At 55.1% G+C, this 27,152-nt stretch overlaps 1 pseudogene; it reads left to right on the forward strand.

Moving 5' to 3' along the window:
• Window positions 1–952: 952 nt before the first annotated feature.
• LOC105483022 (plasma membrane calcium-transporting ATPase 3-like) lies at window positions 953–25,284 on the forward strand (annotated as a pseudogene).
• The last annotated feature ends 1,868 nt before the right edge of the window (window positions 25,285–27,152 follow it).

Here is a 27,152-nt window from a genome sequence, read left to right on the forward strand (position 1 = left end):
ACACATTGCAAAGCAGTTTCTCAGAAAGCTTCTTTCCTGTTTTGATCTGAGGATATTTCAAGTCTCAATGCACTCTTGTATATCTCATTGCAGATTCTGTGAAAACAGTGCTGCAAACTTTTCAATGAAAGCAATGGTGTAACTCTGTGAGGTGAATTCTCACAACACAAAGCAGTTTCTGAGAAGGCTTCTCTCAAGTTTGTATATGAGGATATTTCTTTTTTCACCATGGGATTCAATGTTATCGAAGTTATCTCTTCTGTGATTCTAAATAAACAGTGCTAGCAAACACCTCCATGAAAGAGTGGTGTAACTGTGAGATGAATTCACACATCGCAAGGCAGTTCTTCTGAAAGTTTCTTTCTTGTTTTTATCTGAGGATATTTCCTTTGTCTGTATAGTCTTCATAGCGATCCAAAAATATCACTTCTCAGATTCCAAAAAAAGAGTGCTAGCAAAGTCCTCCTTGTAAGAGTGGTGTGACTCTGTGTGATGAATTCACACTTCACAAAGCAGTTTCTCTGAAAGTTTCTTTCTTGTTTATTCTGAGGATATTTCCTTTGTCACCATAGGTTTCAAAGCGATACAAAATATCACTTTTCAGTTTCCACAAAAACAGTCCTTGCAAAGGGCTCCATGAAAGTGAGGCGTAACTATGTGAGATGAATTCACGTATCTCAAAGAAGTTTCTGAGAAAGCTTCTTTTGGTGATTTCTATGGTCACCCAGGTGACCTTTCCAGACGCAAGTCTGATGGTGCCCCTGAACAGCGTAAAGCTTCCAGTGACTTTTCCCTGCCATGCCTCTGCCATCAGGGCCTGGATCTGTGTCGTCACTGGTCCCCAGGGACTGGCACTCCCAGGGCCTGACACAGTGAAGGAGGCAAGCACCTGCTCATTGCGGCTTGGCTGGGGTGGGACAGCCCTGCCACCCTCTAGGCCTCCTCTGGGCCCATGCCTCCACAGGGGCCCTGCATGGGGACCCATGGTTTGGCTTTACTGTCATCTCTGCTGGACTTTGGGCCGACCGCAGATCTGATGGAGGAAGGGGTACTGCTTCAGCCCAAAATACGTCTTGCCTCAATGACCCCACCCACCTCTCTTATATCTTCTAGGTCCCTGAAGCTATCCGAAAATGCCAGCGTGCTGGCATCACAGTCTGCATGGTGACTGGAGACAACATCAACATGGCCCGGGCCATCGCAGCCAAATGTGGCATCATCCAGCCCTGGGAGGACTTCCTGTGCCTGGAAGGGAAGGAGTTCAACTGACGGATCCGCAACTAGAAAGGTGAGGTAGCACCCAGCTGTCTGCCACCCCAGACCCTCCTCTCCTTCCCCCATCACTCTGTGTGCCCGCCCTAGCTCTGCAGCGTCCTTGTGCTTCCCCTCCCCAGATAGAACAGGAGCGGCTGGACAAGGTGTGGCCCAAGCTGAGGGTGCTGGCCTGGTCGTCTCCCACCGACAAGCACACGCTGGTTAAAGGTAGCCGAGGTCACACACCCCTTTCCTGGGGTGTCCAACCTGAGGTTGTCTGCTTCCTGACACCAAAATCCAGGTTCCCAAACAGGTCCCCAGGGCCTGCCTAGGAAGCTGGGTCCATTTGTCCCATTAGCCCAGAGCAGCAGGGCAGGGGCCCATGAGGGAACTGGGGTTCAGGGAGGGCCAGAGACTCACTCCAGGTCACACAGCGAGTCTCTAGAAGCAGTGGGTCTAGAGCCAGGGACCCAGGGTCGTGTCCCCAGGCCCTAAGCAGATCCCTACCCTCCCGCCCTGGCCCTGTCACTCAGTGAGACTTGCTTACTTATTTGGGGATAGGAGATGATCCAGGTGACAGGGAGCACAGATGACTGGGACAGTCAGGACGGGGCAATCCTGAAGGGTTTTCACAGCCAACTTACCCCCATAGCTACACAGGGTTGTGGTGACAGATGGCCCCAGCCCTGCCCTGCCCTGATTTTTCTTGCAGGGATTATCGACAGCACCACTGGTGAGCAGCGGCAGGTGGTGGCTGTGACAGGGGATGGCACCAACGATGGGCTGGCCCTCAAGAAGGCGGACGTAGGCTTCACCATGGTAAGCCACCTGGTGCCAGCCCAACTCACCATGGCAGATGGGGCCAGCGTCTGTCCCATGGACATTAGCTTTGTACCAGGAAGTGGGAGCCAGTGTTGGGGCAGGTTACAGAGTGCCTGAAGGTTCTTTCTCTCACATCCTGGCCACTTGGGCCGGCATGGGCTTGGCCAGTCAGGGGACATGTGGTTAGAGGCATCTGCTGTGATGCCCAAGGTGACAGTGGGCCCCAGACATACTGTGGAGAGGAAGGGGAATGGGGGGCAGGGGCTCATCACTGATGGCATTGCCCACCCCCAGTCCTCTCTAAATGGACTGTCATCCCCAGATGAGGTAAGCAGAGTCCCCAGATGTGCTCTTCCTCTGCACTTCCTTCCTGTTGCTCACCCACTGAGTAGGGTGGCCCTGCAGACACCACCCGCATGGCAGGTTGCAGCCCCACAGTGGCCCCACAGCCACTGAAAACAGCCGCTGAATGCAGCAACCTGGCGAGCGCCTCTCCCTGCCCTACCGAAAAGGAGTGCCACCCGGGGAACCCAGCCCAGTCCTTCCCAGCACCTGTAGCCCAGAAGGGAGCTCCAGCCCAAGCTTCAAGAGGTGGCAGCTGTCACAGGGCCAGGCTTGGGGCAGAGGAGAGGGCTGAGCAGCTTGGCACAGCTGCAGCTGCGCCTGCATGGGCAAAGACCCACCCGCCCAGGGTGTCCTCATGTAGGACTTCCCACGGCTCCTTAGCCAGCAAGCGTCTCTGGAGTGCTAAGAACAGACCACACTGCTTGGTGGCCACGTGGTGGCAGCTGGGCTTTATGTGTTTATGAGCAAAGCCCCCCTCACTGTGACATGTGACAACTTACTGTTCATAGTACTAGAATGTGTTGCATAAAAACAACAACAACAAAAACAATGCTGTTCTTGGCTTTGGGGGGCGGGGTGGGATGTTATTCAGAAGGGGAGGGCAGGGAGTCAGCCCAGGTAGGCCAGGTGATCGGGGGGTCTGGGGAAGGGGCCCCCACAAACACTCTGTGTGTGTGAGTGTGTGTCACCCCGCAGGGCATCGCAGGGACCGACGTGGCCAAGGAGGCCTCTGACATCATCCTGACCGATGACAACTTCACCAGCATTGTCAAGGCCGTCATGTGGGGCCGTAACGTCTATGACAGCATCTCCAAGTTCCTGCAGTTTCAACTGACGGTCAATGTGGTGGCCGTGATTGTGGCCTTCACAGGCGCCTGCATTACTCAGGTGGGTACTGGGGGCTGCTGCGCCCCTGCTGTAGGACACCTGGGCTCAGGCCTGAGGGTCAGATTGTGAGAGTGAGGGTTTTGTTTTCTTTGCTGCAGATTATTTTAGTTGACATCAAATTCACATGCCAAAAATTCACCATTTTCAAGTATACAATTCAGTACTCAAATTTTGAGAACATTCACCATGTTGTGCAACCATCGGCTCTATCTAGTTCCAGAAGACTGTCATCATCTTAAAAAGAAACCCTGTGCTCTTGAGCAGTCATCTCCCCATTTCTCCCCCAAACATCCCAGCCCCCAGCAACCACTCATGGGCTTCCTGGGTCTATGGATTTGCCTGTTCCGAACATTTAATTCCTGTGGGATCAAATCATATGTGGCCTCTTGTGTCTGGCATCTCGCTTAGCACCGCGTTTTCAGGCTCACACACACAGAGGGCAGGACCTTCTGCCTTTTCATGGCTTCATAACACTCCATGGCACAGATTGCCACGTTATGTACGTCTGTCCTGATGGACACATGGCTTGTTCCCAGTTTTTGGCTCCTGTGAATGGTGCTGCCAGGAGCATCTGTGTATGAGTTTCTGCATGGGCTGTGCACCCCATGGGAACCCTTTCTCAATAGTCCCATTTTCCCCCTTGGTGAGTGTCCAGATTTTCTTCGCCCCCCCCTTAGAAAGAGGGGGGCAAATAAATACCTATTTGTTGCTGACAGGGATTTAAATTGCCTGCTGATCAACTTGGTCTTTTCAAAAAATTTTTTTTAATTGAGATTAAAAATCACCTAACAAACTTCACCAGAACCATTTGAACCTTATGAAAGTACCTAACTCAGAGGTTTATATTCCTCCATAATGTTGAGCAACCATTGCCACTGTCTATTCCCAGAACACTCTCATCACCACCCCAAAAGGACACCCAAACCCCGTGAGCAGTCACTCTCTACTCCCTGAACCCCAGCCCCAGGCACCCACTCATCTGCTTTCTCTCTCTATGGATTTGTCAGTTCTGGAAGTTTCCTATGAATGGAATCAGACAGTACGTGGCCTTGTGTGTCTGGCTTCTGTGAGGCTGATTTTTAACCAACAACTCAGAGGAGCTGAGAAGGAAGGTCCAGTTCAGAGTTTCTGCCTCCTCCTGCCCCTGAGGTGCAGGAGACAAGGAGAGCAGCCCTCACTCTGTTGCCCCCAGTGGCAGACCCCATCGTCGGGCTGTTTTGTGGTCTGGGGTTTTTCACCTCCTGCAAGGGATTTGGAGCACACCTGCTGCCAGGTGAGAGAAGAGAGGTGGGCACATGACAGCCCAAAGAAAACGCCCTGCTAGCATAAAGGCAATGTAGGGACGGAGATGTCTGTTTTCATGGGCATGAAATCCTGGTGATGTGGACCCCATGAGGAGCCCCCAGGAGCTACTGCGTTTCCACCCCCAACCTTCCCAGGCAGGCGGCCCATGGAAAGGTGACTGCCTCCTCTCTGTAGGACTCTCCTCTCAAAGCCGTGCAGATGTTATGGGTGAACTTGATCATGGACACGTTTGCCTCTCTGGCCCTGGCGACGGAGCCACCCACGGAGTCGCTGCTGCTGTGGAAGCCGTACGGCCATGACAAGCCCCTCATCTCCTGCACCATGATGAAGAACATTCTGGGCCATGCCGTGTACCAGCTCGCCATCATCTTCACCCTACTGTTTGTCGGTAGGCTGGCCAGGGGCACACGGGAGGCCTTCGGGACACTGTCGCCACCACCTCGGGCTCAGATTCTGTCTGGTTTGTCTCCACTTGTGTCTCAGGGCCCAGTACGGGGTGAGACGCTGCAGTTCTTGACTGGACGGCACACAGGGGAAGGAGCAGATGGGCCAGGCTAGCAACCCTGCAGCCAGGCCTGCTGGTAGCCTATAGCTCTTTCTCAGCCTCTCCCCCCAGGCCCCTGAGCAGCTGAGAAACAGTTCATGTCTTAACATCCTGCTGACGGCTGTGTAGAGTAGGCAGCCTCTACCCAGCCTCAGAGTGGCCACGGTAACCCTGGGAACAGAACGGCCCACATTTACCCTGTGAAGATTGCTCCTGCGGAGTGACTGGGGTGTCGCGCTGGAAGCTCTGAGGGAGGGGGGCTTGCAAGCGAGAGGAAGAGAAGGAGGGCATCTGAGGATAGCCAGCATTAAGAACGTCCCTTCTTAACCTCTTCCTTCCTGCCCTCAGGCTCAGGGTCTGGCCCCTGGCCCAGTGGGGTCTCAGGACTCTGGTTGGTTGAGCCTGGGGTAGGTGTGGCTGCCTTGGGCCTTGGCTGTGAGCTGGAAGTGGCCGTCCCCTGAGACAAGGGACCCATCTCGGCAGCTACACATGGCAGTCTCGATCCTGAGTCATGCACTGAGGTGACTGCCTGAGTGGGGAATGTTGCTTTCCAGGGGAACTCTTCTTTGACATCGACAGCGGGAGGAACGCGCCCTTGCACTCGCCACCCTCAGAGCACTACACCATCATCTTCAACACCTTCGTCATGATGCAGCTCTTCAACGAGATCAATGCCCGCAAGATCCATGGCGAGAGGAACGTGTTCGACGGCATCTTCAGCAACCCCACTTCTGCACCATCGTTTTGGGCACTTTCGGGATTCAGGTAGGAGGGGCGGCTCTACTCTTGGCATCTGCCACTTGCAAAAGGTGGAGGTGGTGGGCTTCAAGGCCTCATGTCCACCCCTAGTACTGGCCTCCCCACTTCCACTCCCAGAAGGAGCCCCACCCCACCTGGCTTTCTTGTAGCCCCCTGTCCTCTCTGCATGTCGGAGCGGGCCTTCATCTTCCAAACATTGCTGGCCTTGCCCTGGGTTAGCGCGCTGGCTTCCAGAAGGGTTTCATGAGCCTTCATCAGAACTAAGTTTTCTCACAGATGCTGAAAGGAGTCCTCCCTGGCTCCCTCTAGGTCTGCCGTTCCCATTTCTAGCACTTAATTCCTTGGCATGAGGCTGCCATAGCTCCAGAAGTTTCTTTTGGAGATGCCCTCTGTGCCCAATGTTGACACACTAACCTCTGCTTAACACAGTGCTGTGGACAGGCTGGTCAGCCCCACTGTCTAGGAGGGGCTAAGTGTTCTAAAATATAGTGTATTTGTAGAAAAAATGAGGTATAGTGAGTCCAACAGGTCAGGAGACAGTTGCTATTGAAAGACAGTTTATGACTCACAGGTCCCAAGAGGAGAGCACATGCCACACCATAGGAGCCCACATGGGAGAGTACCAAGCAGGAGGCAGGGTGTGAGAGCTGGGGACAAGAGCCTTTGCTGTGGTTCCCTCGAGGAGGAGCGGGTGAGGCAGGGCTGGTAGGCTCAGGACTGGCTACGTTGCATCATTGAAGCAGTTCTAGGGCATAGGGGTGCTCCCTGGCTGTCTGGTACCTGGTCTTGGGTAATGAGCACAAGGGGATAGTGGCCCGGACTGTGACAGTCCAACAGAGGACAGGGTCAGTTTACATTTGGAAAGCTCGCCTCTGGGAATTGAATGCCTCCTGAGGAGGCAGGAGGCCAAGGCAAGGTGACCCCAGCAGGTTCTAGGGTCCTCCAGAATGAGGCATATCCAGTGTGCCCACAGTGTGGGTGTCACAGCCTGTCTTGCTGAAAATAGGAGCATGGTTAGTGGAGCTGGGCCCAATTCCCAGGCTGGAGTCAGTAGGTGCCTGGTACCCAGAGGCGATGGAGGCCATGTGCTGCTCTGTCATGGCACCCCCGGCCTTGTGGTTCTCTCGCAGGGAGCAGCCTATGCACCTGGGCAAACCGACCAGGTGGCTGGGCCTTCAAGGGGCTGGAGAACAAGGGTGGCTCAGGAGCTGCAGCTGGACCTTCCTCTCTCCCACTTGCCCTTTGCAGATTGTCATTGTCCAGTTCGGCGGGAAGCCCTTCAGCTGCTCCCCACTATCCACGGAACAGTGGCTCTGGTGCCTGTTTGTTGGTGTTGGGGAGCTGGTCTGGGGACAGGTGAGTGACAGCCCTGCCCCTCATTCCAGACTGCCCTGCAGACAGCTTCTGTGATGGGCCCACTTGCCCTAACCCTGCTTCAGAGTCTTGGGGTCCACACCCCAGGAAGCACACTGCGGGCTCAGGCCTGTGACACATCAGGACCCAGGGACAGGCCACAAGGGAAGGTGTCAGCAAAATAATGCAAAGGAACATGGCTGGGATATGACAGGGCCCAGGAAAACTGCCCACAGCTCCCCTTTCTATGATAAGAGCCAAAAATTGCCCCTTCAAAATGGGTAGGTAGTTTGGGAAATCACCACATATTTTAAATCAATCAAACGGCACCCTGATCAATAATCCATGGGGTGAAAGGAAAGTCTCCAGAGAAATTAGGAAATATTTTGACCTGATGGAAAGGACAGAGAGCCCCACATCGAGTTCTGTGGGCTGCAGCTGAAGCTGCACACTGGGAAGTGTCTAGGACCCCACAATTAGATCAGGAAGAAACAGCCTGGGTATTCAGGATCCGCTTATCTCTGTCTTCATCCGCTCCGACTGCCATAACAAAATATCATAGACTGGGAGGCTTAGACAACAGACACTTACTTTCTCAAAGTCCCGGAGGCTGGACATCCGAGGCCAAGGAGCCAGCGGGGCCAGTTCCTTGGTGAGGGCTCCTTCCTGGCTTGCAGACAGCCGCCTCCCCACTCTGTGCTCACATGGTAGACAGAGGGAGCAAGGTCTCTAGTGTCTCCTCTCCTAGGAGCATTAATCCAGTAGAATCAGGGCCCCACCTTGGTGACCTCATTTAACCTTGATCACTTCCTTACTCCAAATCCAGCCACGCTGAGCACTAGGACTTCAACACATGAACTGGAGAGCATAGTTCAGTCCATAGCATTCTGGCTTTGTTTCTTTTTCTTTTTCTTTTTTGAGATAGGGTCTTGTTCTGTTGCCCAGGGTGGAGTGCAGTGGTATGATCACAGCTCACTGTAGCCTTGAACTCCCTGGCTCAAGTGATCCTTCTACCTCAGCCTCCCAAGCAGCTGGGACCACAGGCACATGTCACCACACCAGGTTAATTTTTGTATTTTTTGTAGAGATGTGTTTTGCCATGTTGGCCAGGCTGGTCTTGAACTCCTGACCTCAAGTGATCTGCCCCAGCATTAGTGTCCTCGGGGACAGCTCACCCAGTTCCTCTGTTTCATGTTCAGAATTCTCAGAATTCTCCTTTCCCTCTGCTACTGCACCTCACCTCCCAATCATGCTTGAACCTGGTTGCTCCATGGAGTCCCTTCACTTCCCAAAACCTGGACTCTAACCACAGCCCAGAGGGGTGCCAGGCCCTCTTCTTGCTCTTCAAGCTCCCAGGCCACTGGTCTTCTGGTCTCCCTGCCAGGAACGTGGTACCAGCCTGTAGCTTGGCCTCTCAGGGCTACTGGGTTGTCCTTTTCATTTTTAACCTTGTTCAGTTACAAAGATAAAACATGTTCAAGTGAAAAACGAATAGAAGGGAATCTCTGTGAACCAGTCCTCAAGGCCCTCCTGGCCACATTAGACAAAGACACTGGCATAGACACACAAGACAGATGAGACATCTTGTTCTAGAACTCCAGATGCCCATCATCCCTTTCTGTGGCTTCCCCTGCGTCCTTCTATACTGTTCCCCCAACTTCCCAGTGGCCTGCAATACGCAAAGCCATGCCCTCTCTTCACTCCTGCCAGGCTCCTTATCCAGTCACCCTTTCCAGCTGTCACCCTCCTTGTCACACCCCACCCTCCCTAGCCCCCAATGCACAGGTCTTCTCTAGGCTGGTCTTCCCCCAGGGGATGCCCTCTCTAGGAGAGACTAGGGCAGAGCTCCAGCTGTCCTCTCCCAGGGGAGCTGCGCAAACAGCACCTGTGTCTCCCAGCAATGGTGTGGAGCGACATGCAGGGAGTATTGTCAACCAGGGCAGCTCACCTGGGCCCCAGTGTCCAGAGCTTTTCTTGGGGTGGTTCGCAGAGCCATGCCATGGTCACATGGCTGACCTCCATCTCCAGCCCTCTGGAGGTCCAGCTGTTAGTGTAGACTATGGGGCACGGTCCCGAGCCCCCAGCCCTGGTGAGCCATGCTGCTGTCAGGCAGGATGTTCCAGGGGCTTAGCAATCCCTCCCAGGAGCCCTTGCTGCACAGCACTCCACTCGGGCCTCTCCCTGGGCCCTTTGGCTATATGGAACTCCATGGAGGAGGGGCAGGCCCAGAGCTCCACATACTCCTGATAATGCATCTCAGCCCCCTGAGGGAACACTCCACCGGTTCTCCAGGGGCTGCCAGTTCCCGGGGAGCTGCTCTAGCTTTACTCCCTTTGCTTAGTCACACACACAAAAAAATGACATCCTTTGGAGGAAGGAGGCCGGCGTCTCCCTCTGGAGGGGGACTTTATGCTAGGCAGATGTTGCTCAGCCCGGCTCTCACGGCCACTTCCGTGTGGCTCTCACAGGTCATTGCCACCATCCCCACCAGTCAGCTCAAGTGCCTGAAGGAAGCTGGGCATGGGCCTGGGAAGGATGAGATGACCAACGAGGAGCTGGCCGGAGGCAAGGAAGAGATCGACCATGCCGAGCGGGAGCTCCGCAGGGGCCAGATCCTCTGGTTCTGGGGCCTGAACCGGATTCAGCCACAGGTAAGCCCCGCCTCGCTGTCGCCCTGGCACTTCCACCCCAAGAGGGTAGAGGCAAGCTGGCCATCAGCAGCCGAGAGCTGGCCGTCTGCACCCAACACCCACAGGGAAACCCTCTGGTCTTGCTGCCAAGGTCACAAAAATAGCTGCCAGTGTCCGCTTTGCCATTCCGGGGTGTGTCCGCTGATGGCTGTGGCACTGAGGTTGCCTCTCCCTCACACCTCCTTCAGAGCCCAGGCATCCCCCATAGCTAAAGGAGTGTGTGGGTGACTAATGGCTCTCTCAGAGGCACAGGCCAGCACTGTCTTCATCACTGCTGGGGCTCCCTTTACTTAGTGGGAACGGCCCCAGGTCATAGGCAAGTGACATTCTCGGGAAGACAGGCCCATTTCAAACAGCCACCAGTGAGCTCAAGGTTCGCTGGATGACACTGTAAATGCGATGGGGAGACTTCATTTGGGAAGTGGACTCTGGCCACCGAGTTGGTCCTTTCTGCTCATCCAAATCACCAAGGGTTAGGGCTGGCCAAGACCAAGGGCATCAGCTGTGTTCCTCTCTGAAGTCAGATGGCCACCACTGCCACCAGTATCAGGTGCTTGCCAGAGCTACCCTGCTCCCTTGTTCCCATCTCCTCCCGGCCAACATTTTTGCCAGAATGCTCCAGACTCGCTGTGTCTCCACACCCCTCCCTGGAACTCTCTTGTGATCCCACTACAGCCTGGCCTCTGCCCACCACTCCCCATAAACGGCGCTCGCCTAGGTCTACAAGGCTCCCTTCCGGCTCCTGGGGTCGGGCTATCCCTGCATCGTTCCTGCCTGCTGTGGGCACTGCCTGGAGACTTGCTGTCCTCACCCGCCTGGCACCCCCACCTCCTGCTCAGCCCTCGCCCCACCCTGCTGTGGCACTTGAGTGCTGAAAATCCTGGCCCGGGAGGAAGAAAGAGCCCATGGGGACCCCACCTGCGTCCTGGCCCCTCTCCCACTGCAGCCCCTGCAGCCTCTCCTTCATGGCCTGGCCCTCCCCCAGCAGCCTCCAGAGGGCCACCCAGCATGCTTCACACTCCACCTCCTTCTGCAAGGCCTGGGCCACCGTCTCTCAGGTCACAGCCATCACTCCCTGCCCCTCCAGGCCCTGTCCAGGATCCCCAGTTGCAATGCCCCTGACATGGAGTGACTGATTCTCCTCCCTGAGGTCCTGCCAGAGTAAGGACACCACTGCACACTTGGCTGCGGAGCCAGGGCCCGCCTAAGCCACCAGCCCCACCTCAAGCTGAAATAGGCGGGGACTGAGGCCACACACCTTCCCAGGGTCTGTCACACATCACCAAGGGCTTGTCCCAAGGGATCATCCATGCAATTTGCACAAAGCTGTTCTCAGTGACCTGGGTCCTGTATTCCCTCCCAGTGATCTCAAGGGCCTAGTCTCAAGGGACCCAGCCTCAGGGCAGCCCCACTCCCCAGGCCTCAGCCTCCTTTGCTTGCCTTGGCTCAGTTCAGCCCCTCCAACACCGCCCTCTGCAGTGGGACTGGTGGAGCCTCTCTCCATTGTCCTAAGGATGAAGTCCACGCTCCTGACCATGACCTTCAAGCCTCTGCCTCTTGGTGTCACCCCAACCTTCCTGCACCCTTGCACCCCCGGCTGCCTTTCCAATCATGCCCTCTGCCCGCCTGTGCCACTGCACCTCCCCAACTCCTGCTGCATACCCTGAGGCCCTCATGCTTACGAAGCCCTCTCTGACTCCTCTCACTCACACGGGCTCCTTGCAAAACTTTCCAGAGCTACAGAGTCCCCAGAGACCACGATCATGCAAGGTTAGGTCAAGGGGCACCAAAGAACTCCACATTTAAAGAGCCCCCAAGGAGTCCAAGGGGCCTCTCCAACTGAGAACTGGGAGATGAGGCTGGCATCCTAGGCACCCAACACAGCGTAGCCTGGAAAGGGTGTCTTAGGTCTGGACTCCGAACACTGTTACCTATGGCCTGGCCTGGTCAGAACACAGAGAGCCCCGGTGAGGAAGGGGAGCAGGCTTTGTCGCCAGATGGCCTGTGTCTCCCCTCCCGTGTGCAGGGGCTAATGCCTCAAGCACAATGCCTGGACAGGCCAGGGGTGCAGCACAGATAGTCTCTTCTCAATCCCTGCAATATATTTCTGTGCTAAATCTTAAACACATCAAATGTTAGAAGCAGCACTCACATCTGCCCCAGTGCCCTGCTAGAGGCCCAACTGTGCCTTCTATGAGACCATGCCTATGAGCCCCCCAGCTGCCCCCAGATGGGCTGTTGTGCTACAGAGCCCAGAGCCCAGAGCTGCCCAAGCCTGGGGTTGGGGGTGAGGACAGCAGGACCTTGCCCTTCGGCGGCCCACTTCACTCCTGCCACTGCAGCCAAAGGCAACATTAGCTTTTCCAGCAGCTGAGACAACAGCCCTGCCCTGATCTGAAGCATCAGTGGTGTCAGTGGTACACTGACCACCTGTGTGTCTCCTGTCCTCTGTATGTGGGGGCCACTGCAGCCTGGCTAGTAGAAGTGGGTCCCATCGGTTAGAGTCTTAGAGTTCCAGGCTGTTTCAATTGTTGGTGCTCACAGAGACACGGGCTGGTGAGTCCCCTGCTTTACCTATGAGGAAACAGGGTGCACTTCTTCCCCTTGGCACAGCCGATCTGACTCTTTCATGGGTTCCTGACCCCCATGGTTTTTCGCTTTGACTTTGTCACACCCAACTCACCATGTTTCTCAGGAATGCTGAAACAGTCGGTTCTTTTAGCCAGCTATGTAAGAGCATCTGCTCTCTTTGATTCGAAATACCTGCTTGAAAAATGGAGGTAAAGCTTGGGAGAAGCCCGTCAGGTTGTGCGTATGCCCCAAGCCAAGAAAAACATTTCCTAGGCAGCTGGCCCCAGGTTTCTGTGTTTTGGGAACCACAAAAATCGCTCCCCAGATTTTGGAGGCCGGCATATGCTTTTCTGTTGCTAAGTGAAGGGATTTTGTAACCTGCTCGCACCATGGTTCCATACTAACATATCAACGCACCAGATGGACAGGGTGTCATTCGAGAATAAAAGAGTCCTTCAAACCCAGAACATGTAGCTTTTTGAAGTGCTCATGACTCGGTCTGTCTTTTTTGCATCCCATAGTAACCCAAAAAGAAGCTTCATTAGCGACTGGGCCTTGCTCCTGGCTCAGCTCTTGGGCTTCCAGGTATGGGGTGGTGGCGACTGTGGTATTGTCACTGATGGGGCTCTCCCACTGGGACACCGTCTGTAGCCAGGCCAGACCAATGCAAATCCGAGGCAGGAAAGGCATCTTTCCTACCCCTCATCACTTTTGCCGCAGCAAGAGTCCTCTCCTGAATCTAGACAGGAGATCCCCCTGCAAGCCACCACGACGCCATCACATCAACCATCCTCCTTCCGTGCGCTGATATACTCAATATGCGTTCCTCATGGTCACAGCCAGTGCCACGAGGTACCCCTTGTGACAAGCGAGTGAGTGGGATGTGCTGGGCAGAAGGGGACTAGGCAGGCTGAGAAGGAGGAGTCCTTTCCACAGCGTGTCAAGGGTTGAACTGGTGTACATCCTCATTTTGGCTGGTGCAGGGGGAGTCTGAACACTCAAGCTGCCTTCTTCCACGAAGCCCTGGCCCGTATCAAGACACCCAGGTGAACCTGGTGGCCATCACATAGCACTGCAGGGCTCGGGCGGGAGCAGGTAGCTTTGGGCTCCAGATACGCACACTGGCTTTGCTCTTCACATCATCTCCAGCAAGATGGACATGAGTCCCCATGCCAGCCAACGGCAGGTCAGGAAATCCAGAGACACTGGGTCAAGGCCCTCCTGCAGGCCTCAGTTTCCCCAGCCTTGCTTCCCCTTCAACTTGTAGGAAGCTGTAAGAGTGGGGACAAAGCGAAGCCATGGCTGCCAGTCGGTGGGAGAATCCCCTCCTCTGCTAGGTCTATTCTTCTGCTGAGGTTTCGAGGGGGCGCCCCCCACCCAGTCACTCGGATGAGCCACAGAAGCTGGCAGAGATGGGCAGGCAGACACAGCATGGGGCACAAGTCCTCCGGGTTTAGAGGAAGCAGGGTGGATTCTAATAGGAGCCTGTCATGTCCCTCAGGTGTGTTGGGGAGGGAAAAAAAAGGTTGAGAACTATGAAGTACTTCCTGACAAGTGGCTTGCAAGGGGCATTTCTGACATGTTTGCAGTGTGCCCTGACTTGTGACCCCCTTCCCTTCCCAATCTCATGACCACTAACCATCTGCTCAGCAAACCCTCTCTTGGTGGGTGGCACAGAGGCTGGCATCAGTCAGGGCCCTGTCCAAACATTGCCAGCTCCCAGTGAGCAGGGTGACCTGGTGAGGCTTTGCTGTCACCCTATGTGCCCAGTGGTGGTCCCTATCCTTGCCCAGCCCTCCCCTCTGCGATAGCCTGGACAACAGTGCAAGCCAAACTTTATCTCATTTTCTCTCCCACAGATGGAGGTAGTGAGTACCCTCAAGAGAAGCGGTTCAGTTCAGGGTGCTGTGCGCCGGCGGTCTTCGGTCCTCAGCCAGCTTCATGACGTAACCAATCTTTCTACCCCTACTCACGCAATTCTCTCTGCTGCCAATCCCACCAGTGCTGCTGGGAGTGAGTCTTGACTTCCCTTTTCTCTCATAAATGGCATCTCTGGGGAAGAATAAGCCTCCCCAGCTCAGCCTTCTCTCTTTTCCAGTCTTGCATTCCGCTCACCGTGGCTTTTCTGTTCTTTACTGCCCTGTCCAGTCGTTCCCGCCCAGACAGTGTCTCTTGAAAGCCATATTCTTTTATGAAACGTATTCAACCCATGGCACTTCCGGACCTCCCGTTCTTTGCTTTGTTTGGTTTTTGGGTTTATGTTTAGTGCTCCTTGTGCCATTGGTTCTCTTTTCTTGAACTTGTCTGCCTTTGCCGATGGTTCTTCATGAACTTGGGCCACTTCTGGGGGTGTCTGGTGTCAGGCTGGGGCCTTGCTCAGTGTTTAGTGGTGCAACGTCAGGGCAGCACACGGGCTCAGGGCTGCCTTTCTGGGGCTGGAGGGGTGGTGGGTGCCTTTCCCACACTGTTTGCCGCAGAAGAATCCAGCCCCCGTACCCAGGAACTGGAGCGGCGCTTCCAGCATCCTCCTTAAAGTGGTTTCCTAAGGATGCTGCTGTCGCCTGTCCCCAGGTGGGCTCAGTGCTGGCCAGTCACTACTGCACAGGTGGCGCCTGCCCTGTAGGCCTTGCCCCAAGCCACTGGGTGTTAGAGGTGTCCCCAGAACTGGCGCTCAGAGGCCGGGTATGTGGCCAGGTGTTCCTGAAGTGCCTTCACTCTTTCCAAACGAGCCTCAGGATCAGGCCTTAACCTGATCCTTAACCCACACTCTCTCCCCTCCTTCCTCTGAGAAGCTGAGAGAAACCACTTTTCTTCAAGACGTTGCCACAAAAAGTTCCTACCATGTTGATCACAGTTTAAAGAGAACCCAGGGGCTATCCTAAGGAGGTAGAAACTTCCATAATTGCTCACATCTTTTTACAAAGACAAAGGGAAAGCCACTCTATTGCTGACCCCACCACCCTGATGGGAGAGAATGCAGGGAACCCAGTGGCTCCAGCCAGGCAGCCTGCTTTCTCCAACAAACTCAAGAGAGTTTATACACCAAATAGTAAACCTTCACACGTAGGCCCAGAGCCCTTGTCAGGATGGTTCTGTGCTACCTCTTTCCTTTCCTTCTAGCAAGCCCCTGAAGCGCTCCCCTCTGCCAACATGAACACGCCACTCCCCTGCAGATTGGAGTCCTTAACCACACCTTTTTCCATCACAGACTCTTCCAGCTTGATTTCTTTTCTTTTCCTGTCTTTTTTTTTTTTAGGAACTGGTGAGAGGTGCCTGGTGGGGGTCACCCCTCCTCTTGAATAAGCTGTCGTTTTGGGCCACTCTGTCCTTTAAGGAAGGGAGGAGGGCCATCCTGTCCCCCTTGGGAACAGAGCACGTGTGCTCACACACACACGCATGCACATGCACACACAGACACACACACACACACACTCACACACTTCTTCTCCAAACCACAGGCCACGCACACCTCCAGCTTGCTCCACACTCATCATGGTGCCACCTATCCTGGTCACAAATATTGGCCAACACTGTGGCGGTTGGGCTGAAAAGCAGCCGGCGCCTCCAGTGCCCTAGACGTGGGCCCAGAGGGGCCTCGCCGTCACTCCACCCAGAGAGGCCGACAGGAGGCTCTGCCAAGTCAGTTAAGGCCAAAAATGGTTCGTGGCCTCCCAGCACCTTCCTTCCTGGGAGCTGAGGGGCAACAAGGGGCATGGCTGTGCCTCAGCCTCCCTCCCCCTTGACTTCCTCCGTATATCTCTTTGCCATCTCTCTCTGTGCTTCCTGTCTGTCTGTCCATCTGCCCATTTTTTGAGTTAAGGGGAAGGCAGCCACCACGGCCCCATTCCATGCGTTCCTCAAGCCTTCTCTACAGCTCTGGCCTCATCCTACCCCAAGACCAGCTCCTTGTCCCTCTCCAGGTCCAGCCCAGCCTCAGTGGGGCCTGCTGTCTCTTCTCCCTCTGGATTCCTCCTACTTCCTCCCTGGGGCGGCCTCTTGCTCCTCTCTTCCTTGGCTCCTAGCACTTCTTTCCTGCCTTCATTCCGTGGCCATCTGTCCCCCTCCTCCCCACCTCCGGAGCCTGGCAGTGCCAGGTAAGTAGAGTGGGAGAGACGCCACCCCTCCTGCTGTTCACGAGCTATTCCATGGGGGTCCTAAGTGGCGGATAGCCAGAAGGAGAGCAGCTGTCCCTTGCACACTATGTGCTCCAGCAGAAGGTGGGTGGCAGGGCCCTCTGAAGAGGCCCATCTCAGCTGAACATCAGCATCCCAGAAAGGACTCTGCCGTGGAGGAAGATGCTGGCTGGGGACCTGGCAACACCAAGGACGTGCCCACTTCTGGAAGCCACCCGCCAGAGCCACCTCCTGCCATCATCACAGTGCAGCAGATTGGTTTAGAACTCAGAACCCAACCCCCACTCCACGCTTCAAGGACCCCAAGCAATCACCAAGCCCAGCACCCTCATCCTAGAGATCAGGGCAAGGAGGTTGTCCCCAAGGGCCAGGACCTGCCCTGGGTCCCATAAGCAGCCAGGTCAGGCAGAGCGGGGACTAGCACCAGTGCCCACCCTCTACTTGGAACTTTCTGGTGGATGAGAGATGCTCCGAAAGCTGCGACGGAGCTCCCCTAGACAAGAGGGCTGCCCCAACTAGGCCTGCAGGGGCGTCAAGTCACATGGTTTCCTAAGGCAAACCCACAGTTTCCCATCCTCTTTGCCTGCTCCAAGCCAGGCTGCCTTTCAGCCCACCAGGAGTCTGGGGCTTTTCTGGGCACTGGAGCTGCCTTCATCCCAAGCTTTTACCAATGAGGACCTCAGGCCCTCCAGGGAGAAGGGCCAGGGGTTGGTACCTGACATCCCCTCACCCTGTGCCCCTGGGGCCAATGCAGGAAGTAGCAAGGGGGTGACTAGGAGGGGTATAGAGATTCGGGATCGCTGGGGCTCAGTGCTCACACACTTGAGCCCTCCCCACCCTGTCTAACCTCCCATGCCTTTGCTGCTTCTAGACTCAGGAGTCCCAACACAGGCCCCGTCCCTCCTCTGCATGCATTGTCAGACTATACCGGCCACAACTTCTGATCCCCAGCTCCAGGCAGCCTCCACTGCCCCTCCCCTGCCCAGTCTGGTGACTACCCTGCACCATGCCTCAACTACACACCCACACACCGAGGCCACAGTATCACTATCTCTATTGGGTATCCATATTCTGGAGAGCTTGCCAGGGATAGCTGGTTCAGTTACTCAGGTCTACCAAGGGTAGCAGGCCCAGGGGGCTATGTGTCTGCCCCTAGGAGGGACAGGAGGGTGCAAGATCATTTGGAAAGTCCCCCCGAAGCCACACGAGAGGACTTTTATGTCTGTTTTCCACTGGGACACACAGACACACCCCAGCCACGCATCCAAAGTCTATCCTTCCGGCAGCGCCAACACCAGGCCTGTGTGAGATGTTTGCTATTGGAGTCGTTTCTGAGATGCCACCTGACCTGACCCAGCAAAGGGCTGGGGTTGGGCAGCAGGCCATGAGTCTGGTCCCCTGTGGCCACCGGGGGTCCCTCAGGGTCATTTAGTTCTGGTTAATCATTAGCTGGAAACAGATCACAGCAGTTGCTTGGTTTTATTGGCTTTGGCAACATGAAAACCGTTTGGCCAAAGGGGCTGAACAGGGCCACATGAGTCCCAGGCTTTCCCTGGACGCTCCTTTCCAGGGCCCAGGGTGACATGCTCACCACACTCACAGCCCCATGGTGGAAGGAGTCTTGTTTTCTGGAGTTTGCATTCTCAGAAAGGTCATGTGCTTTGAGCCAAGCCTCCCTACCTGGTTTCTGGGAACGGTGTATTGGCATTTTTTTCTCAGATCTTTGATAGTCTGCACCCTGCCTCCATGCTGGAAGCAGTAGCAGCCCTCCCCCAAGAGCCCTGCCCTGCCCTAGGCTTTCCTGGAACCCTTGGCCCTACCACAGGGGAATGCCCTTCCAGGCAATTCCTAAAGTAGACACCAGAACACAGCCTAGGGCAGCCCAGAACCCCTGGTCCAAGGCCCTCCCCATCAGGCACTCTGAGTGTGGATTCCCAAGCTGGGAGCCAGGGCCAGAGACCTCCCAAGTCTAATTGGAGGTCCTGCACCTGGATTCAGCCAGTACAGAGGCAAGGGCTCAGCTGGGCCCTCCTCCTGGGTCCTCTTTAGTCCGAGCACCCAACAGGCCTGGGACTCGCCACGCCCAGGTCAGTTGAGCAGCTCAGTGCTGATGTCAGGAGCACAGGCCTCGGCTCACACGGTCCTGGGCATGAGTGTGTACACAAGGTGGGAGGCAATTTTCATGAAACTTGCCAGCTGCAAGCAGTTCTGGCTTGCCAACACACACAGAACCATGTCTGTCATTTCCTTTCTTTGGTTCGATTCCTTGGGGAAAGAGCCAGCTGTGGAGTTTGCATTTTCATTTTTCCTAATTCAAGCATGTCACATCCCCATGGGGGAGAAAGGGTCCTTCCCCTTGCCCTTCCCCCACACAGGGAAGTGAGACCGAAGTCATCTTCTCCTCAGTGTTCAGGCTATCTGAGCTTGGCTTCTCATTGCCTGAGTTGACTGATGGTTCATATTGCCACAGGCTCTTGAGGACACCTTTGTTGTTTTGAAAGCAGGGTTGTTTTGGGCCTGGAAACCCTAAAGTTCTTGGCGAGAAGTTCCCCATGGGTCTCCCTGGCTGCTGTGTTCAGAATCTGCTCTAAATTCAAAGCTCAGATGCCTGGGGAGCTGACAGGTTCCTGCCTCCAATGGAAGGTTCTGGACCGGTGGTTGGTGCTGAGAAGTGGATAGGCAGGGAGGAAATCGACCAGAAGCATTGGAGCTCTGTGAACCGTAGTGACTGAGACTGAGCAGAGAGCACGGAGCCCCCCAGGCCAGCTGATGCCCAGCAGAGAGGCAGCAGGATAGGGCTTGTTTCTGCTTGAGGAATTAGAAGGAAGAGTGAGAAGGTATCAGGCACAGCTTCTGTCGTTTCCGTTGTCACTGCGGGTCAGGAGCCTTTGCTTTGATTGTTCTCTTTTCCTTTCCTTTTTCTACTCTTCTTGGTCCTTCGCTTGTCTCACTGCTTCTGTGGCCCTTCTCCACCCTCATCCTCCTCCCAAGCCCTGCACTGCAAACTCCAGCACTTGAAGGCTAAGCAGGGGCATGTCTCCCCATGTCCCCATGCACATGGCGGGCACCTCCACTCCAGCTGGCTGGCAGTGGCGTCGCAAATGGCACTCCATACCTGCACCCCTTCTGCTTTGGCTCAGTGTGGCCAGGGATGGGCCTTGTCAGTCTGCAGAGTCACCGGCCCTGTGTAAGGCTCAGAACTGCTCATCCACGCAGGTCAGGAGCCCAGGCCAAGCCCACAGCACCCAGCGTGTCTCCTCTGGGCAGCTGGTAACAAACCGCCAGGGGCAGCCTCTCTAAGGATGCGTACTTGAGCTAAGTTCAGAGGAAAGAGAAAGGCCAGCCAGGCAGCAGAAAGGGCAGAGGTCATGGCTCCAGGGAGCCCCTGCGTGGGGCGTTCAGAAACAGCTCCAGCCAGCTGGGCATCGCAAAGTGGGCAAAGAGCCATGGTGATGGCTGAAGCCAGCACAGGAGACTGATGCCAGGCCATGTGGGCCCCAGATATTCAGCCTCGTCCACTGAGCCCCTGCTGGGTGCAGTGAGCCAGACAAACAGACCCCTGCCCCAGGGAGATACCTTCCAGTGAAAGGTGGATGGAGGGGGCACTTGAAGGAAGGAGCAGAAGTGGGCACCGTGCTGCTGGGGGAGACAAGAGTGAGGGGAGCCTTCCCGGTGTGGGGTGTGGCCGGAGCAAAGGCCCCCAGGTGGGATGTGCTGGAGGCTGAGGGGTAAAAGAGGGCAGAGTGAGAGAGACCAGGGCAGGCTCTGAGGGCCACAGCCAGTGGAGGGCTTGTAGCCAGGGAGACCAAGACACGCTCTGGTTTTTGGGCTGCCATGCTAAGGGCATGGAGGGGTGGGGAAGAAGGGCAGGTTCTGGATGGCGTTTGAAGGGAGCCACGGGGCTGGGGCCAGGGGGTTGGGCCTGCTAAGTTTGAGACCCAGCTTAGAAGCCTAAGTCTGGAGCCGGAGCCGGAGCCGAGAGGCTGTTAGCCAGCAGATGGAATGGAAGGCCGAGGACCAGAAGAGAGTACCTAGACCCAGAGGAAAGGCCCTCGGGTGTCAGGGATGGAAGAGGAGGAGGGGCTGGAGCAGTGTCGGACAGCGCTGGGGGACTATGAGGAGTAAAGGACTGTGGCCTCTCAGGGTCATCAGCCACGATGGGGAACAGAGAAGTGTGGCAGAGGGAGACAGCAGGAGGACACAAGGAGGTGGGCACACATAGTGGGGAGCCACCTCGCCTCCCCCGGATGAGATGGGGAACCCCCAGCCCAACCTGACCCTCCTAGGGGCATCTCTCCCTGAAGAATGCTTTCTTTTCCTTTCTTTTTAAATTGTCCTACAGTGAAACGGGCTTTTTGGGGTACAGTTCAATGAATTTCCACACAGTCAGGACGCAGGCCAGTTCCATTGCCTACTGGAAGGTTTGGAGCCAGATGGGGGACCAAGAGTCTGACTCGGCAGCCAGAGAGAGCTCAGAAACTCCACCTGGAGAAGGGACAGGAAGGATAGAGGGCTTTGCTGGTGGGGGTTGCGGTCCCAAGGGGACCCCAGGACCCCAGGCAGGACATAGCACCAGCAATGGAGGTGGGGAGAGGCTCAGATATGGAAGATGCTTTTGAGTTAGGGTAGGGCCCACAGGACATGCGGATGTCTGGTGCATAGGGTCAGGGCGTCAAAGCGCCTCTGAGGTTTGGCCAGAGCCCTGCACTGGGAAGGCTGCTGGTGGGCAGAGTTCAGCTGGAGCACTGATAAGAGTTCTCCCTGGGCCTCCTGCAATTTGAGAGGTCCCTTAGGCGTTGAAGGGGGGACACCTGGGAGGCAGCCAGGGCAGAAGTCTGGCAGTCCAGGAAAAGGTGGACATGGTGCAGCTGGTATCTGCAGTATTTACAGTGACCTGATAGTCTATAAACAGCATTGACAGCCTTGGGGGCCATGAGATTCCTTTGGGAGTAGTAGAGGGGGGCGCATCCTGGGTTGGGAGTAGAGCAGGAGGTGGTGCAGGAGCCTGAAATGAGGACAGAGTGAACCCAGGCTGGTGGAAGGAGGGCATCCCCGAGCACCCAGGTAGGAGTGCAGCCCTCTGGGATGGGCCTCTCTTAGAAATGTTTGCTGCTTTCCATTGAATCAATCTCCTGGGAATTGACTGCATCCTTCAGTGTTGGGTGGGCTGAAAACACCCTACCCTAAGACCAACACCAAAACATTGTTTAATGGCCCAGGATTAGAATGCAGGGAAAATAGAGCCTGGAGAAAGCTGACTCACTGTCAGCTGTAACAGACTCACCAAGACTCCAGCCAAGCTTAGCACCCCCGAACAGCAGAATGTTGAGGGGCAGCCCTTCCATCCTGCAGTGGTTCACTCAGTCACTTGTGCATTCCCCAAGTGTCTGCTGAGCAGCTGCTCTGGGCCAGGCTCTGGTGTTAAGCCACAGACAAGGCAGATGCCATCCGGGAGGGGCACGCTGGAGCAGCTGGTGGGACTGGAGTAGCAGTAGCAGCAGAAGCCCAGCCTGGAAGGAAGGACTGGTTCCATGGCCTGGCTGCCCTTTGTGGAGGTCTTTGGAGTTGAGCCAGGTGCTGTGAAACCTGTGCATAGGTTTGAGCAGGGGCCTGGCCTGATCACACGCCCCAGGTCTGAATGAGGCCACCAGCTCAGTGAGGAGAAGGGTGTGGCCAAGGTCACCTGGTGTACTGCCAGCAATCTCACCCACACAGCCCTGGGGTCAAGGCCTGCAGCATTGTGTCCTTTTTGTGATTTGACGGGCATGGGCAACAGCTGGAGTAGGCGATGTCCCAGGCAGCTTCCATACCACAATCCTGTACCAGAAAAGGCCTAAATAATGAGGCAACATCTGCATTGGCTACAAAAGGTGAATTCTGTTTCTTTTCATTAAAAATGTCAAATTATTCTCAATTTCTGTGTTACCCCTAATTCAGAAACCAGTCTGGAGATAAAGGTCTGAGTGAGAATAGCTGACCATCTGCCATCTGGCAGATGTGACTTTCCCGAATCCAGAGAAAATCCTAACCAGATTTCAGATAGGGTGCTAGAAAATTCCAATATGGAGCTTTTTGGCTCACTTATATTATTATTATTATTATTTTAAATAGGAACAGGGAGTATCACTCTGTTCCCCAGGTTGGTCTCGAACACCTGGTCTCAAGCGATCAGCCCACCTCAGCCTCCCAAAGTGCTGGAATTACAGCTGTGGACCACCAAACCTGGCCCTGGCTCACTTTTTGCACTAGAGAGGTGATGAGGTTGGCATCATTTCAACTGTTCAGGAGCACTGTGCTTTGCCTAGCTGAGCCCCTGCAGGGCTGAAAGAAAGTCACTGAAAAAAGGTGATTCATTGTCTAAACTAGGGGGCGGCTAACTTTTCCTATACAGAGCCAGAAAGGAAATATTTTTAGCTTTCCAGGCGTGGTCCCTGCTGCCATGACACAACTGTGCCCTTAAAACAGTAAAACTTTATTAACCAAAACTAGCAGAGAGCTGGGGTTAGCCCTTGAGTAAGCCCTGACACCTTGTCTAAATCCAGAAAACCAAATCCTAAATAGAACCTTGGCCCCAGAAATGCTTCAGAACTCCTAATGTGTCCACCTGCTCACATAGGGAGGGGTGGACAGGTGTTGGATGAACCCCAGGGTCTGCCTGGAAGCTCAGCGCTCTGTCTGCTGCCCCCTATAGGGACGGCAGTACAAGGTGGGCCAGCTACCACTGGCGGCTGTGCTGACGCTGGCCTGTGCGAGGCCAGGCAGAAGACTCCCCATCAACTCCTGGCTTCTAGAAGCAGGAAGGAGCCCAGGCTGAGGGGCCAGGGAGCAAAGAGAGGCAGCAAGGACTTGAGTGCGTGAGGCAAGGTGGAGAAGCCAGAGGAGGGAAGAGCTCATTCTTGGAGCAGTGCCCTGCTGGAGGGTCAGGGGGCTTCAGAGGTGCCATGAGCTCAGTTGGGGGCAGAGGGCCACTGTGCTGGGGGAGTCTGGGGCACAGCGGGAGGTCTTTCCTGCAGGGAGTTCTGCTGATCTGAGGTCGGCTAACTCCTGTGGGGAGGTACCGCCAGGGAACAACACAGAGCGAAGCCCGGGGGGGTGGTGGAGACGCAAGTTTTGGAATGTATGACTGGAAGATGGAGGAGGAGACGGGAGAGAGGATGGGGGAATGAGGCCAGAGGAGCGGGGCACCAGATTGAACCAGACCCATTCGGACTCGGGGGCTATGAGGAGGCCACAGGGGCATCTGAGCAGAGACAGGCTTTAGTGGGTGCAAATCAAGAGTGTAGCCATTTTCGTCTCAAATACCTCCAGCTGGGGACTGCTGGGCTCTCTGGCCTGGAGCTCTGAGTACAGGCCTGGGCCACAGTTCCTTGTTATAGCCAGATGGGTCCCAGCACGGTGGCCACGGCGGAGAGATATGGACAGAGAGGAGGAGGGACAGAGCCAAGCCAGAGCTCTGGGGCACACAGGGACAGAAGAGAGGGCAGTGGAGGAGATGGAGCCAGAGCAGCTGGTGAGGTGGAAGAGGGCCAGGCAGGGGCAATGTCAGGAAGCCATGAGAAGTTTCCAGAAAGAGGGATGATCATCTGTGTTGGGTGCCCTGAGGGATCAAATAAGACGAAGATGCAGAAGTGGACAGCGCAGTTAGCTGCAGGGGGACTCTGGGCATGGCAGGTCCCAGCTCCAGCCATGGGAGCTGGGGGATGGAGGGAGACCCATGCGAGAAAGACCGGCAGTGCCCATAGGCTGGGAACTTGCTTATACCAGCAGGTACTTCCGACTTTCTGGTAAGATCGAGAAGACAGCCCACTCACCAGCATTCTCTCCTTTTCAAATCGTCTTTCTTTTCTACCAAATTGGAATTCAGATTGGGCAGAGACCCCGGAGGTCACCGAAGCCAGTCGTGCCACCGGGACAGGGAATTGGGAGGTCGCAGCCACGAGCCTAGTGCAGCACTCTCGAGTTCCAGAATACCTGCGCAGCTCAGCCTAGAGAAAGACACTGCCATCTTTTCCTGCATGCAGATCAGTTGACGAGACCAAGGCCCACACCCGAAAACCCTTTCCAAAGGCAGGCAGAGCCACCCCATTCCATAGCAGCCCTCCAACAAATGGGTGGACATTTCTCATGCGATGACCCCCAGCCATTGATGTGGGTGGAACTTACCAGCACCAGCTGGCCACTGACTGTCTCCTTCCTTCTTTCCTACCTTCCTTCCACCTTTCCTTTCCTTTCCCTTCCTTTTCTCCCTCCCTGCTCCCACGTCAGGCCCTGTCCCTCCATCTCCCACTCCAGATCTGGGTGGTGAAAGCGTTCTGTAGCTCACTTTTTGAAGGCCTGGAGAAACCAGAATCCAAGACCTCCATTCACAACTTCATGGCCATGCCTGAGTTTCTGATCAATGACTACACCCACTACATCCCACTCATTGACGACACGGACATGGATGAGAACGAGGAGCACCTCCGGGCCCCCCAGCCCCCATCCCCCAACCAGAACAACAACGCCATAGACAGCAGCATCTACCTGACTACGCATGTCACCAAGTCAGCCACCTCTTCAGTGTTTTCCTCCAGTCCCGGGAGCCCGCTCCACAGCGTGGAGATATCCCTCTAACAAGAACTTGTCTCAGCACATGTGCACACGCACACTCGGACTCACACGAAGTCACATGCACACATGCAGGCACACACACATATAGGGACCTGCACACCTGCAAAACGGGGGAACAACTAAGGTGGCTGAAGACCTTTCTGGCAGGGCATTTGCAAGAAGCCAAATCCATTCAACAAGGGTGCAGCCTGCCACAGGCTCCTCATCCGGACTGAGGAAGATGAGGACGGGGAGGAGGAAAAGGAGGAAGAGGAGGACGAAAAGGGGGAGGAGAAGGTTCTTCATCCGAAGGAGGAAGGAGAAGAAGTAGAAAGTGTGAAGAGCTGAGTTCCCCACCTTTTTTTCTATTGATGCTTCTTTTTTAACGAACTACAGTTTCACCGCATGTTTGCTTTTGGGCTGTGCAGTGGGCAGGGGGCTGCTTTGGGTTTATTGGGAGCTTTTGTTGCACCCATGAAGGAGCAATCAGGTCAGCATATTCATGCAAAAAAAAAAAAAAAAGTTGAGTGCTCTGCAGGGCTGGGAAGGGTGCCACCTGAGGGAGCCACATGCAAGTGGCCCTGCAGCCACAAAGCAATCCGTCCCCAGCAAAAACTAGGCACATCTGCAGTGTGCATGTGTGTGCATGTGTGCACATATATGTAGGTGGATCTGTACACATGCACATATATATGACCAGAAGCATATTTCAATAAGGAACTATTTACTGGCATGATATTTGCATTCCTCTTTTCAGGCATTTTCATTTGGAAATTTCATTATTGAATGTAGCAAGTTTTTTTTTTTGCTGTTGTTGTTTTTTGTTTTGTTTTGTTTTGTTTTCGGGGAACTAGACTGCAAGAATAGCTTTCTGGTCAATCCATTTTTGTCCCTCATCTCCCTGCCCCCACCCTTCATTCCTGCCCTCTGCCTGGTCCTATTGAGATTCCCAAGAAGGCGGAGAGGGGACGCTCCAGGTCTGGAGCAGGTATAATTGGAGCATTTGCACTGAGACCCCTGCCAGAGAGGAGAAAACCCTTTCAATTGAAATTTTAATCTAAAAGGAAAAAAACAAAATATTGATGAGAAGGAGTCCTCCAGTTAGTGAAACGGGAGTTTCGTTTTCAGCTTTCTTTGGTTTCTGCTGCAATTCCACATCCTTCATCCTGGCCACGCGCCCAACTTCAAGAGCATGAAGCACTCTTGGAGTTGTGGGTCCTGCCCAGAGTCCAGGGAGCAGCCCCAGCTGAGCACAGGTCCTAGGGGGCGGGGGCAGGGCCAAGAGTTCTAAAGAAGCCAATGGAGGGAGAGGGAGTGTCAGAAGCCTGGAGGAGCTGGCGGTGGGAGAATGATGGCAGGGAGGCAGCCACAGTTCAGACCCTGTCTCCTCAGCACCTGGATGGACTCCCACTGTTTGCTTTGGCAAATGCCGAGGAGTCCTCAGTAGACCACCTCAATGTCTGCTGTGACACCAGAGATGCCATCACCAAAGCACTCTTCCCACCCTAGTCTTTGTGTCCAGAGGCCAAGCTTAAGCCATGAAGGCATGGATTTGTGGCTGAGCACCAGGTACTGAGGGGAGCCTGTCCTGGCAGTGTGGGCACCTGCTGGCCAAGCCTCAGTTTCCCCCAAATGAGCAGAGGGGATAAAGAGGGGCCTGACTTTTGCCACCCTCCTGAGGAAGCCCCTAGGTCCACACAGTGATGCCATGGGGGACCCTTGCCTTCTGCACTTGCAGGTGTCACGTTTTGCAGGGAGGTGGTTGGGCCTGGGGCTCAGCCGCTGGGAGACAGTTGGGACCTGAGGGACAGAGGATCGGAATGGAAGCCACCAATGTGGACTGGCACCCTCGGGAGGCTTGTCATACCTCCACTGGCATCCACACAAACCAAATAGGAG

Source organism: Macaca nemestrina, chromosome 18 (genome assembly GCF_043159975.1).
Source record: "Macaca nemestrina isolate mMacNem1 chromosome 18, mMacNem.hap1, whole genome shotgun sequence".
Classification (NCBI taxonomy): domain Eukaryota; kingdom Metazoa; phylum Chordata; class Mammalia; order Primates; family Cercopithecidae; genus Macaca; species Macaca nemestrina.